Below are 11,541 nucleotides of genomic sequence, written 5' to 3'. Positions count from 1 at the left end.
ACTATTAAATTATACATATACTTTTGCAGCCTGATTTATTCAAATTTACGATTTTAGACTTTAACCGGTTTGATACATGTCATTCTAACGTATTTATTTTAATTGCCATTTAGTATTATATGCATAAGCCCCAGCTTACTTTTCCATTCCCTAGCTGAGCAAGAGTTGTTTCACATCCGTGTCTTGTAATTAAAACAGCACAATAGAGACAACTTTGTACTTTTCTCCTTATGCACAGCATGAGGGTTTCTATTAGTCAAATGGACTTGAAATTGCTGTGTCACAAGGAATGTGCATCTCTAATTCTCTTAGATCCTGTCAACTTGCTCCCGGGAGTGATTGCATCGTTTTATACTCTCAGAAAAGTATCTGGTCCCCTCAACCTCCCCAGTATCTGGTGTTACAGACTTTTCAGCTTTTGCACATGTGCTGGGCATGAGATGGAATCCCCTTGCTGTTTTAATTTGCATGTCCCCAGTTACTAGTAACATTGAGCATCTTTTCATGCGTCTTGGCATTTCTGGCATCCTTTCACGAAGGATCTGTTCTTATCCTTTGCCCATTTTCTATTGAGCTGTTTGTCTTTTCCTAATCAATATTCAGGAGTTCTTTATATATTCTGAATGCTAATCCTCTGATGGTTTCATAAAGTGCAAAGATCTTCTCTTAGTCTATGGTATATCTTTTCATTTTATTACAAATAACATGGCAAGAAGGTGAGATGAGGCAAGAAATTTAGTTAAGAGAGTAGATTTCAGAGTCAAACTACCTGGTCCCTTAACTTGATTCAGCCACTTATAAACTAGGTACATGGCATTGGAAAAGTTATCTAATTTCTCTCTGCCTCAATTTCCTCATCTTTAAAGTGGAGATAATAATACTCTTTTATTATTATCAGGATTAAATGAGATAATATGTGTAAAACATTTGGAACAGTGTTGAGACCATTCAAAAAAGAGTAGCCGTGTTTATGATGTCTGTTATCATAGACATTCAAAATTTTGATAACATCAAATTTATTGTCTCTTTTATGATGCTTTCCTTTTCTATCAGATTTAAGACGTGCTTCCCTACTCCAGTGTCATAAAGAAATCTGCCTAGATGTTCTTGTACATGTAGGTCTTTGATCCAGACAGACTTTATTTCAGGTATTTATTTGGGGTATTTATGCATGCTAGGGACATAAGATGGTCTTTGCTTTAGGAACGGCCATTTGTCCCAGCACAATTTATTAGGAATAGCTGGGTTCCGCTAAAGGGCAATAGTGACACATTTGGCTTAGGCTTGATTGGACACATACATGGTTTACAGGCACGTGTTCTAAGCCTTGTGGCTTCAGGAGTATCCCCACTACACACAGCCGGCTCCCCTGGATGCTGACACAGCATCAGAAGCATATGGGCAATGGAGCAGGAACACACGTGTGCAAGGTTTTCCTTACATCAGACAGGTAACAGTGTAAGCAGGGAGTTCCATTCTCATCGACAGCCAGTCAAAAACGTAAATCGTCTCGTGTAGGAATTCGCTCAACAATACAGTGCATACAGTACAAACACACCCCACTCTTCTGTTTTCTGATGGGAGTCATGCCAAATAGACGGTATTAGAATCCGTGTGCTTGCAAATCACAGACCTGTAGGGAGACTGCAAACAGCAAGTACAGCTGTGGGGGGTCACATGTCTCCTGCAGTCCAGTTATCAATAATTAAAACAAGTCTCCACCTCAAGGCTGAATTATCTTCCTATTCTTTCTTCAGAAAATGTATCAAAAGCATTGTCAGCTCTTTTAAAACGTGCAATTTGTTGGATTTCTTGTCTCCTTATATATTTTTACTACCTCATCCAATTTTGTATTCTTGTCCTTAAAGAGAGGTCCCCAATGATTTCAACTTCAGGTCTCTCAAAACCTGAATCTGTCCCTGCTAGTACATTCGTGTTTTCAAAGAAGTCGTCTCACTGGGGAGAGTTCGCTTTCTCAGTGGTTTTACAGATGATACAACAGACAACCAGAAAGGTGGACCCATTTTTCCCGGATTAGTGGTGAGCCAGCACAAGAACCTGTGGCCTCTGAGGTGGCGTGCTTTACTTTCTCTCATGGAGTCCTCCGTGTACCATGCTCTTCCCATCACCTTCCTAGTCCGAGGACCCTGCACAACACACAAATTACTGACCAGGCACTCAGTGCCTATTCTAATAGGGTTATCCTGAGTGGATAATACAATCCCATATCCCATCCCCCAGAACTGCCCCTCCTCCTCTCTTCCCTCTCCCGGGGGCAGGGTTAAGGAGAGAGCAGTCTGATGATTTTCCAGTCTGTTTCTCTGTCCCTTTTCAGGCAGCGTTTCATTACTTTTGTTCTCTGACCAAATGACCTTTCTGCCCTAGCCGGTCACAAAATGCCATGTTCTCTGTCTCCAATGCAAATGTCACCTTCTCATTCCCTGCTTAAAACACCTCAAAGGTCCCCATATGGCTACAGAATAAAGCCAGAATTCCTTGGGGTGACATGGGCCAGCTCGCCTCCCCAGCCTCACCTTTGACCGCTTCCTATCTGTTCATTCATTCACTCATTTGTCCACTCATCTGTCAATGAGTCATAGCTACATGCCTTCTTCTGAATTCTCAACAATTAATTCCCCTAGAAACATATCTGCTATACCCCCATCTGCAGATGGAGAAACTGAGTCTCTGAGAAATCAGACCACTTGCTCAAGTGCAGTGAACACCACTGATTTCCTCCACAGCGTCAATCCCCGCTTTCTTCCTTCCTAATAAAATCTTGATCTTGTTAAAGTACCTAGCTTTCATCCACACAGCCCGGCATTCCAAGCATGGGCCTTTACGGACAGCATCAGTCTAAATAAGGGTTGACAAACTTTTTCTGTAAAGGACCAGATAGTAAATGTTTTAGGCTTGTGGGTCACATGGTCTCTGTTGCAATTACTCAGCTCTGCCGGTGTATCAAGAAAGCAGCCACGCACACCGGCTAAGTTTGCATGTTGCGCTTTGGAGGCCTGGGGTTTGCTGGTTCAGACCCCAGGAGCGGAACTACATACTGCTTGCCAAGCCATGCTGTGGCAGGCGTCCCACATACAAAGTAGGGGGAAAAGGGCACAGATGTTAGCTCAGGGCCAGTCTTCCTCAGCAAAAAAGTAAGCAGCCGCAGACAATACATAAACCAATGGGTGTGGCTGTGTTCCAATAAAAGTTTATTTAGGACTCTGAAATTTGAATTTCACGTCATAAAATATTTTTACTTGTTTGATTTGTTTCAACAATTGAATATGTAAAGAAAACTATTCTTAGCTCATACAAAGACAGATGGTGGGCTGGATTTGGTCCTACAGGCTGTGGTTTGCCAACCCCTAATCTACGCCATTCGGTACACAGTGTTCTCCTGGCAATGCCAGGGAAGGCACACCACCCAAAGGGACCCAATCACATGCAAAGAATCTTAGGGAAGTACAACCTGATAGAACTAAGCTTTCATAGGATTCCAGAGATCAGGATTGTGGGAAGGATAAAAGAGGATGTTTCCATTACTGCCTTTCCTCTTCCCACCCACGAACGTCCCTGAGCCTAGGCCCTCTTGTGGAGAGTCCTGCCTGAGTCCAGTCTACAACTGAGGTTCTGAATTTCCCTCCCAAGGCTAAGGTTGCTGCAGGATAAGGTTGGCACTCAGATGTGGCACTGCATCTCTGGAGGGCTCATTTTGAGGAGATCCAGTGGGATCCTCCTGGATTTCGGAATTGCTTAGCTGTCCTCTATGAGAACAGGGGGTGACCTGACCCGCTCCCTCCCTCCTAGCCCACTAGGATTGACCTCCGCAAAACAGGAACTGGGATTCATGCCAGAAATGATCAGAAATTAACAGAAGGACGAGATGAATAGTTTCTCATATGCCATACAATTTTCAATATTGATTTTGATTCAATGAGACCAATTAAAATTATCTGTTTCAATCATTTTCCAAACTAACCTGCTCACTAGCATGTCTAAATTCCTTAACCATTTTGTTTTAACATTATTTCATTTTAAAGTTTAATTTTATTTACACAGCAGCTCTGTTTTACTTGTGCAAATAAGCGCTGTATGGCTATATCAGCAATAATTCATTATCATCCTTTGCAAAGCCAGGAGGGAATTTGCCACTTTGGAGAATATCTATCACTTTTAGTTGGACAGTTTATGTAAAGGCTACATTGACTTGAAGTCATTTGCACTCACAAATCAAGTGACAAGCGTGACTTTGATTCAGTGGCTGTAGTCAGTGAGAGGCCACCTCTAGAACTGCCCCCTTCACTCTTCCCAGAGCTGAGCTCGGGCTTCAAAAGCCCTGGTGGGAAAAGGAAACGTTTCCCGGGACACTCCCTTTGGTCTGTCACTGACACTTGCTGTGGGTAAAGTTGAAATGGTGGCACCGAAACGATGTTCAAGATAGATTAAACATTGAACTCCAAGGGAGATCTCCCCACAGCTAACAGGGCAGGTTCTCTCCCAAGACCAGGCTGTAAATTAATCCACGCACCTTACTTAGGACAGTTTTCTGGTGCTTTTCTCAAGGAGTTATTTATTAGAAAGTCAGTTTGTCCCTCCCCACACACAATGGGATAATCAAGAATGTTGTCAGGGAGGGAGAGATTGGGAGTTATGTACACTATAGGGAAAAAGGGACCAGCAAAAATACAGGATTGGGGCAGCAAAGCTGGAGGGTGTGAGTCTCATGGCTAAGGGAAGGCACTCATGCTGCAGTGCGGGAGAAGGTGCCCAGCGCTGTCTGAAGGGCTGTGCCTGCCGAATCTCATGGAAATCCCGTCCTGAGTCTCCTAGCCAGGGCTAACCATTCCTGGCTTGCAGAGGAGGAAAGGAAGACTCGAGGAAAGAACAAGTATGCTGGATGATGCGTCGCATGTCAGTGAGCACCTGACATGCGGGGCTTGATGTCATCCTTACTAAGGGACCATGAGACGGGTGCTCTCATTCCCACTTCAGAGAGCGGAAAACTGAGGCTCGGAGGTGGTGAGCGCTTGCTCAAGTCCTCAAAACTTTTCAGCGGCCGAGTCGGATTCTACCTCAAATATATTTACCTGGCTTCCTAAGCCAGTGAGTGCTCCCTGGGGAAACAAGTCCAGAATCGCTGCCTCCACCCCAGGGCCAAGCCCAGCGTTCAGTAACCGTTTGGTGGGTAAACGGAGGAATGAAGGAACGGTGGGACAAATGCAGAGGGGAGAGTAAGATGGAATGTAGGGCGCCCGTTAAAAGAGCTTCGAGGTGACTTTGCGGATTGAAAGTACTCTGCTGGGCACATTTTCCTTTCTTTAATTTTTTTTTTTACTGGCGCATAAAATTGTAAGATACTGAAAGTGCAAGATGTGATGATCTGACACATATTTACTTTGTGAAGGGGTTCTCCCCGTCAAGTTCATTAACTCATCCACCACATCACATATTTACCTTTTTTTTTTTTTTGGTGAGAACATGTAGACTCTATTCTCAGCCCAGGTCAAATTTTCAAAGAGTTTGCAACGAATCAACAATCAGAAAGTCTGAGGGAGATGAGGGCCAGGCTGGGGCAGGCAAACCAGCTGCAAGGCATCTACCACAGAGGATGGCAACTTCCTCTCTTGGCGCCTGGTGTCATGTGGTCTCCCTGGCAGTAATCTGCAGGTGACACTTCAGCCCCTGAGCTGACATTTATCACACAGTCCCCCGGCAGACACTATGCAAAGCGCTTTACATACCACATCTTCCATCTTCCAGACAATAATCTTGTGGTGGGTTGTATTTTCATCCCATTGTACGGATGAGAAACTGAGGCTCGGGGAGATGAAATTCACTCAATGAAAAGAAGAAGCGGGCCTGGCAAGCTGGTCAGTCTGTGAATCCAGATGAGTCCAGGACCGGGATACAGGGCTGCAGTTGGGGAAGCTCAGGATTTTTAAGTAGCTTTAGGCTGAAGTGGAAAGGTTAACGGCACAGTTTCTACACACCAGAGAGGCACTGTGAAGGAGGTTGCCCGAGATCTGTCGAAAGGTTGCTACTGCCTTTGAAGTAGAAGCATTGCGTTCCCCACTTAACATCTCACAGCTTGGCCTAAAGGGCCCTCCTTGCTCAGATGCCTTCACTTTCAGCTCCCTCTGGGTGGAACTCAGAGAGATGGAGGTGTACATCCTACAGTCTTGGGCTGTTTAGGCGGGACTAGATTGCACGTGAGGAAAACCCGGTGTGAACTGGCTTAGGCAAAGGAAGGAATTGGTAGTGTGGGAGAGAGGAAGGGGATGAACAGCGTCAGGAAGGAACATGGCGGCTCCATTGGGCGTGCCAGAGAGGGGATATTTCCCAGGAGGAAATGCTGAACAGACAACCACATAAATCTCCAGCTTAGGGACCAACCTCTGCCTCCTTTGTGTTGTCGACGTCCTCCAGAGCTTTCATGGGGGCGTGCTCCCTCAATACGAGGTACATGCCTGAGGGACACCATCTTGATTGAGTGTGTGGCCTGAGTACAAACAGCTGTCACTGCCTTGAATACAGAGATGAAAACAAACCCCATTGTCCAGCAAAGACATTTCCAATACACATGTCTCTAGCCGTAATTCAAACTAATTTTACACAGAGAAGAGAAAAGCACCTTGGGGGTAGGTGAGCTTGAGGTGTCTGTGAGATACTAGTCTTATAATGCAGGAAGTTTTATAATGCAGGACGTGACTTTCATTCTATTTCAAATGGATAGGGTCTGGCTTTTTCAAAGTACTTGGGTTTGTCAGTCTGACACTATGTAATAAGTCATACATATATATATATGTGCCCTTTTGCACATACACAGGCACACACACAGTTTCCTATGGAAAGAGCTCTGGATTAAGACAGTTGGAATCTCATTCCCCTCCCATCTCTGCATGTGGAGTTTGGACACACCTCTTTCCTTCTCTCTGTCAGTTTCCTCACCTTGAGTTAGCCTCAAGCAGGGACATTTGGAAGTGTGTGAGGAGGCTCTGGGTGGTCCCCATAACTTTGAGGAAGGGAAAAGGAACCCTAAGAATCCAGGCCAGGGCCAAGGATGGTAATTGTCCAGCAATTGGTGAAGGACTGTCCTGCCTTGAATAATAATAGCCGTCCGGTTTGAGAAACACTTGGCCGATGGCCCTAAGATCTCCCCATCCCAGACAAAACAAGTTCAGTGCTTTTACATTTCTCTCAAAGGCTGCAGCAGAGGAGAGGACAGAATGTCCAACCAGGCCCATGCGTCTCACAAGTACAAGCCCCTCGAGTTGGCGGTTGGTCTCTTTCCAACAGTGCCCTTCCGACTCCTCACACTTTTCTGGTCTGGCTTCTACTGGAAGCTGCCAGTGCCGGGTAGACCCCACCTTGACCAGCTCCCTCTCTGCCCTCCTCTTCCCCCATGACAACGACTGCAAATCCCATGGAGCACATGCTGTCTTTGCAATTCCCTAATTATGTGAATTTTACAAATTTAGCTCGTATAAGAATCTGTGTTGCTAACGGCAAAATGGGAATAGAAGGAAGTTCTGAAATGGCACTCAAAGGGGCAGGTGAGTGGAGGCTCCTCTCCATCAGACTTTTCGCTCTAGTACCACAAAAGCCTGTCTCCCTCCCTGACATAGTCTGATAGGTGTTTAAGGTAAGACTTTAGGGCAGAGATGTCAACGAGATTTGATTCTTGTGCCAACTCCAAACTATTAGAGGTTGATGCTAGGAGCATAGTGGTGACAAGGACCCTGAGGCTGCATCCAGGCTGGGCAGGGTACCATCCTCTGCTCAATTCATGTGACATTTCATGGAACAAATGAATATATCTGCCATTTCTGCTCTAGGGGGTCAATCCTTCCCAAGTTCAATCCTTTCCAAGCTCAAAAGTGGTGTGCAGGTGACATCTGGTTTAGAGGTAGTCTCAAAGCAGGAAGAAAGTCACACAGTAACCTGGCAGGGGATGGTGACAGGACACCCCTCATCTCTAGGGGAAAAGCAGAGAGGTAGGGGAGCGGCTAAGGACAGGTTGCCCACTGGGTGCAGGGGAGTTCTCACCACCTCTTCCACATGTAGCCCTACTCACCAGATGCTGGCATCCTTGCAATGACCCTGCTTTCAGGGCACGCAAGTTATCTAGAATTGCATTGGTGGGTGGCCCAAGTCAAGGTTCTTACTGACAAGACCCCATTTGTCCAGGCATGAAAGGCACGCTGAAAATTGCCACAAGGGCTCACAGAGTCAAGGCTCCAGGCTGTGTGGCCAAGGAGCAGGGTCCACAGAACATTCCAGAACTGCTCCTGCCCCAGGGAGAGCTGTGTGGACACTCTTGCAGACCACTCCTCTACGGTGGCCTGGGGATCACAATCCTGGGCCCTGTTCGGCTGCCTCTGAATGCTGGATGCCCTTTTCGACTCTCATCTGAAACAAATTCTGCAAAGAGCCCCTTTCCTCAAGTCACTGCCTGCTAAGTTGTTCTCAGGCCATTGCATCTGGTCTGCATCACTGTGCCCTCCTAGGAAGGAAACCTGGAAAAAAGAGATCCTGGCCTCTATCTTGGGAGGTAAGACTCAGAAGCTTGAAAACTTCCCAACATAAGAGGAAGCATATTCAAAAGATGTGTGGGCAGCCCAGGACATACGTCCACTCCAGGCATTCATCCAGATGATGTGCAGGGATCAGCACAATCACAAACAGGGCACAGTCACGTGGTTTCCTGTCCCCTTAATTCAGTGAACATTTAAAGTGTATAATTCATTGATCTGTAATACATTCACAATGTCCTGCAATCATCACCACCACAGTTACAGAAGATTTTCATCACCCCCAAAGGAGACCCCAGATCCAGTAAGCAGTCACTCCTCACTCTCCGCTTTTTCCAGCCTCTAGCAACCACTAATCAACTTTCTGTGTCTATGAATTTGCCTATTCTGGACATTTCATCTAAATGGAATCATGCCACAGGTGACTGTTTGTGTCAGCTGCTTTCACTCAGCATGTTTTTGAGGTGCATCCATGTTGTGGCAGCCATTTTTATTTTAACAGAGTGCATTCATTTTCTAGGGCTGCTGTAACTAAGTACCACAGACTTGGTGGCTTGAACAAGAGAAATTTATTTTCTCATGGTTCTGGGGCTGAAAGTCCGAGATCAAAGTGTCCGCAGGGTTGGTTCCTTCAGGGCTCCACGGGCAGCACCTGTGCCAGGCCTCTCTCCTTGGCTTGTAGATGGCCAGCTTCTCCCTGTGTCTTCACGTGGTCTTCCCTCTGTTCATGTATGTCCAAATTTCCTCTTTTTTTTTAAAAGATTTTATTTTTCCTTTTTCTCCCCAAAGCCCCCTGGTACATAGTTGTATCTTTTTAGTTGTGGGTCCTTCCAATTATGGCATGTGGGATGCTGCCCCAGCATGGCCCAATGAGCGATGCCATGTCCGCGCCCAGGATCTGAACAGGTGAAACCCTGGGCCGCCAAAGTGGAGTGCGAGAACTTAACCACTCGGCCACGGGGCCGGCCCCCAAATTTCCCCTTCTTATAAGGACACCAGTCATATTGATTTAGGACCCACCCTAATGACTTCATTTTAACTTGATTACCTCAGTAAATACACTATCTCCAAATAAAGTCACATTCTGAGGTACTGGGGGTTAGGACTCCATTATATGACTTTGGAGGAGGATTCAATTCAACCCATAACCCATGTTTTTTTACTAACGATTAGAGGAAACAAACAAGGGCTCTCCAAATAGTTGTTGGCATGGGGAAGTCTGACAGATCTTCATCCTCTGCTCGCTTGAACTTAGGTTTGGTTATCAGAAGCCCAAAGGTTTCTCTATTCTCTTATGTTCTTGAGACTGATCACCTGTCCCCTTTAGTTTGTCCCTATTTTCAGGAGACAATAGGCCTCTTTCTTCTTGAAAGGCTACTTCCTAGGAATTTCTTGATAAGACTCTTCTGGGTCTTGTGTGCCACCCCCTTGCATACAAATAAAACACCTCTATACCTCAAGAGCCTGTAGCATCTGCTAGACCGGGGAGGCAGGGGGGCTGATGCAGCCCCCTTCAGCCCTGGATATGACCCGATCCTTGACCCTCTCTCTCCCAGTCTTCCAGGACCTGGCCTCCCACCAAGTCATAGTGGGGGATTTAAACACATCACATCAACTAGTCCTTGCTGCTGGCTGGGCCTTCCAAGAGAACTCAAGGTCTCTCCCCAGGTAAAACGTTCCTAAGGAGCACAGTAACGACAGGGATCCTGAGGCCTGGAGGGAGGTGAAGCTGGGATTCCCCTGGGTTGGGATGATGTGACTTGTCTCTTTGCACATCTCTTTCTTTTCCCTTTCCCTTCTGCAAACACTTGGAGTCAGACTTACTGAATGAGTGGGGACCACACCTCAGTGGAAGAGACCAGGGATCCCTCCTTGTAAGGCATAATTTAGTGTGTGATGAATGGCAAGCCACGTTCAACTCTCTAGCTCAGTCTACCCCTTTGACAAATGGGGCTAATTCCACCCATCCTGTTGATCTCATAAAGCCCTTGGAATAATGGATGAGAAACGGCTTGGAATGTAAAGGGTATGCAAAGATGAGAGGTTTTTTCTATTGTTTACTCATTTAGCCTGCAATAAATGTCCGGTAGAGCTTCATGTGGGGGTGGAGCCCCAGGGAATGTTCTTGGAGCTCACCCAGCCTTTTCTAACCTCATCCAAACAATTCTCCTCGCTTCCATAAAGAAAATCCAACGCTTCATTTAGTGCGTTAACCTCCGATGTTAGAAGTGATTTCTTCCTAGCCATAGGGAGGCTGCCCAGGTTATGTCAAAGTACTGTTCAGCAGGGGAGGCCAAAAGCCAATCTTTTGCAAAAGCAATCTGGATTATCTGAAAAGGAGATTTATCCTTCAGAGAGCAGGGAGCAGAGCTAGGAATTGGTGAGAGCTCACAGATCAATTCCCTTTTAACCTCCGAACTGTGAGTCTGTGTTACATCGTTCCGAGTTCAGAGGGGCCGAGGCCTCTTCTAAGCAAAACAAGGATCGTCTCATATACAGTAAAGCAGATGAAGTGGAATCAATATGTTAACCAGCACTGTAATGGGCAATTGCCTGTGTTCGCAAGCCGTGCCAGCCCTGTTCCCACGCAGTTCCATACGCTACGTTAACTTAGCCTCCGAGTAAGACTTTTACTCAGACGTGAAATAATTGTTCCTCTAACATCATGTGACAACAGGGAAATGCCCATATTGGTACTGACACATTCTAATCCATACTAATGTGTAAAGTGAGTGAGTTCCCTAAATGACCTGGCAAATCTTAAAGGTGCAGTCCCTCCCCAGTCTGAAGCCCAATTTAATCTATGTTACAAATTAGTGCTCCAAAGCTGGAGAAATCATTTATGCTTCCCTGCGTGTAGGAGCTCCGTGCACTGTCAATTATATTTATTGCTCTGAGTAAATGAAAGGAGGAAGGTGCTTGAGGGAAGTATTGGAGAGAAAGAGAACTATTCCAGCTACTCCAACTGTTCCTTATAACTTCCTCCTGCAACCTTTCTGTCTGGTGAGAC

This window comes from Equus przewalskii, chromosome 12, assembly GCF_037783145.1.
Source record: "Equus przewalskii isolate Varuska chromosome 12, EquPr2, whole genome shotgun sequence".
Taxonomy (NCBI): domain Eukaryota; kingdom Metazoa; phylum Chordata; class Mammalia; order Perissodactyla; family Equidae; genus Equus; species Equus przewalskii.
This window is presented reverse-complemented; position numbering follows the sequence as displayed.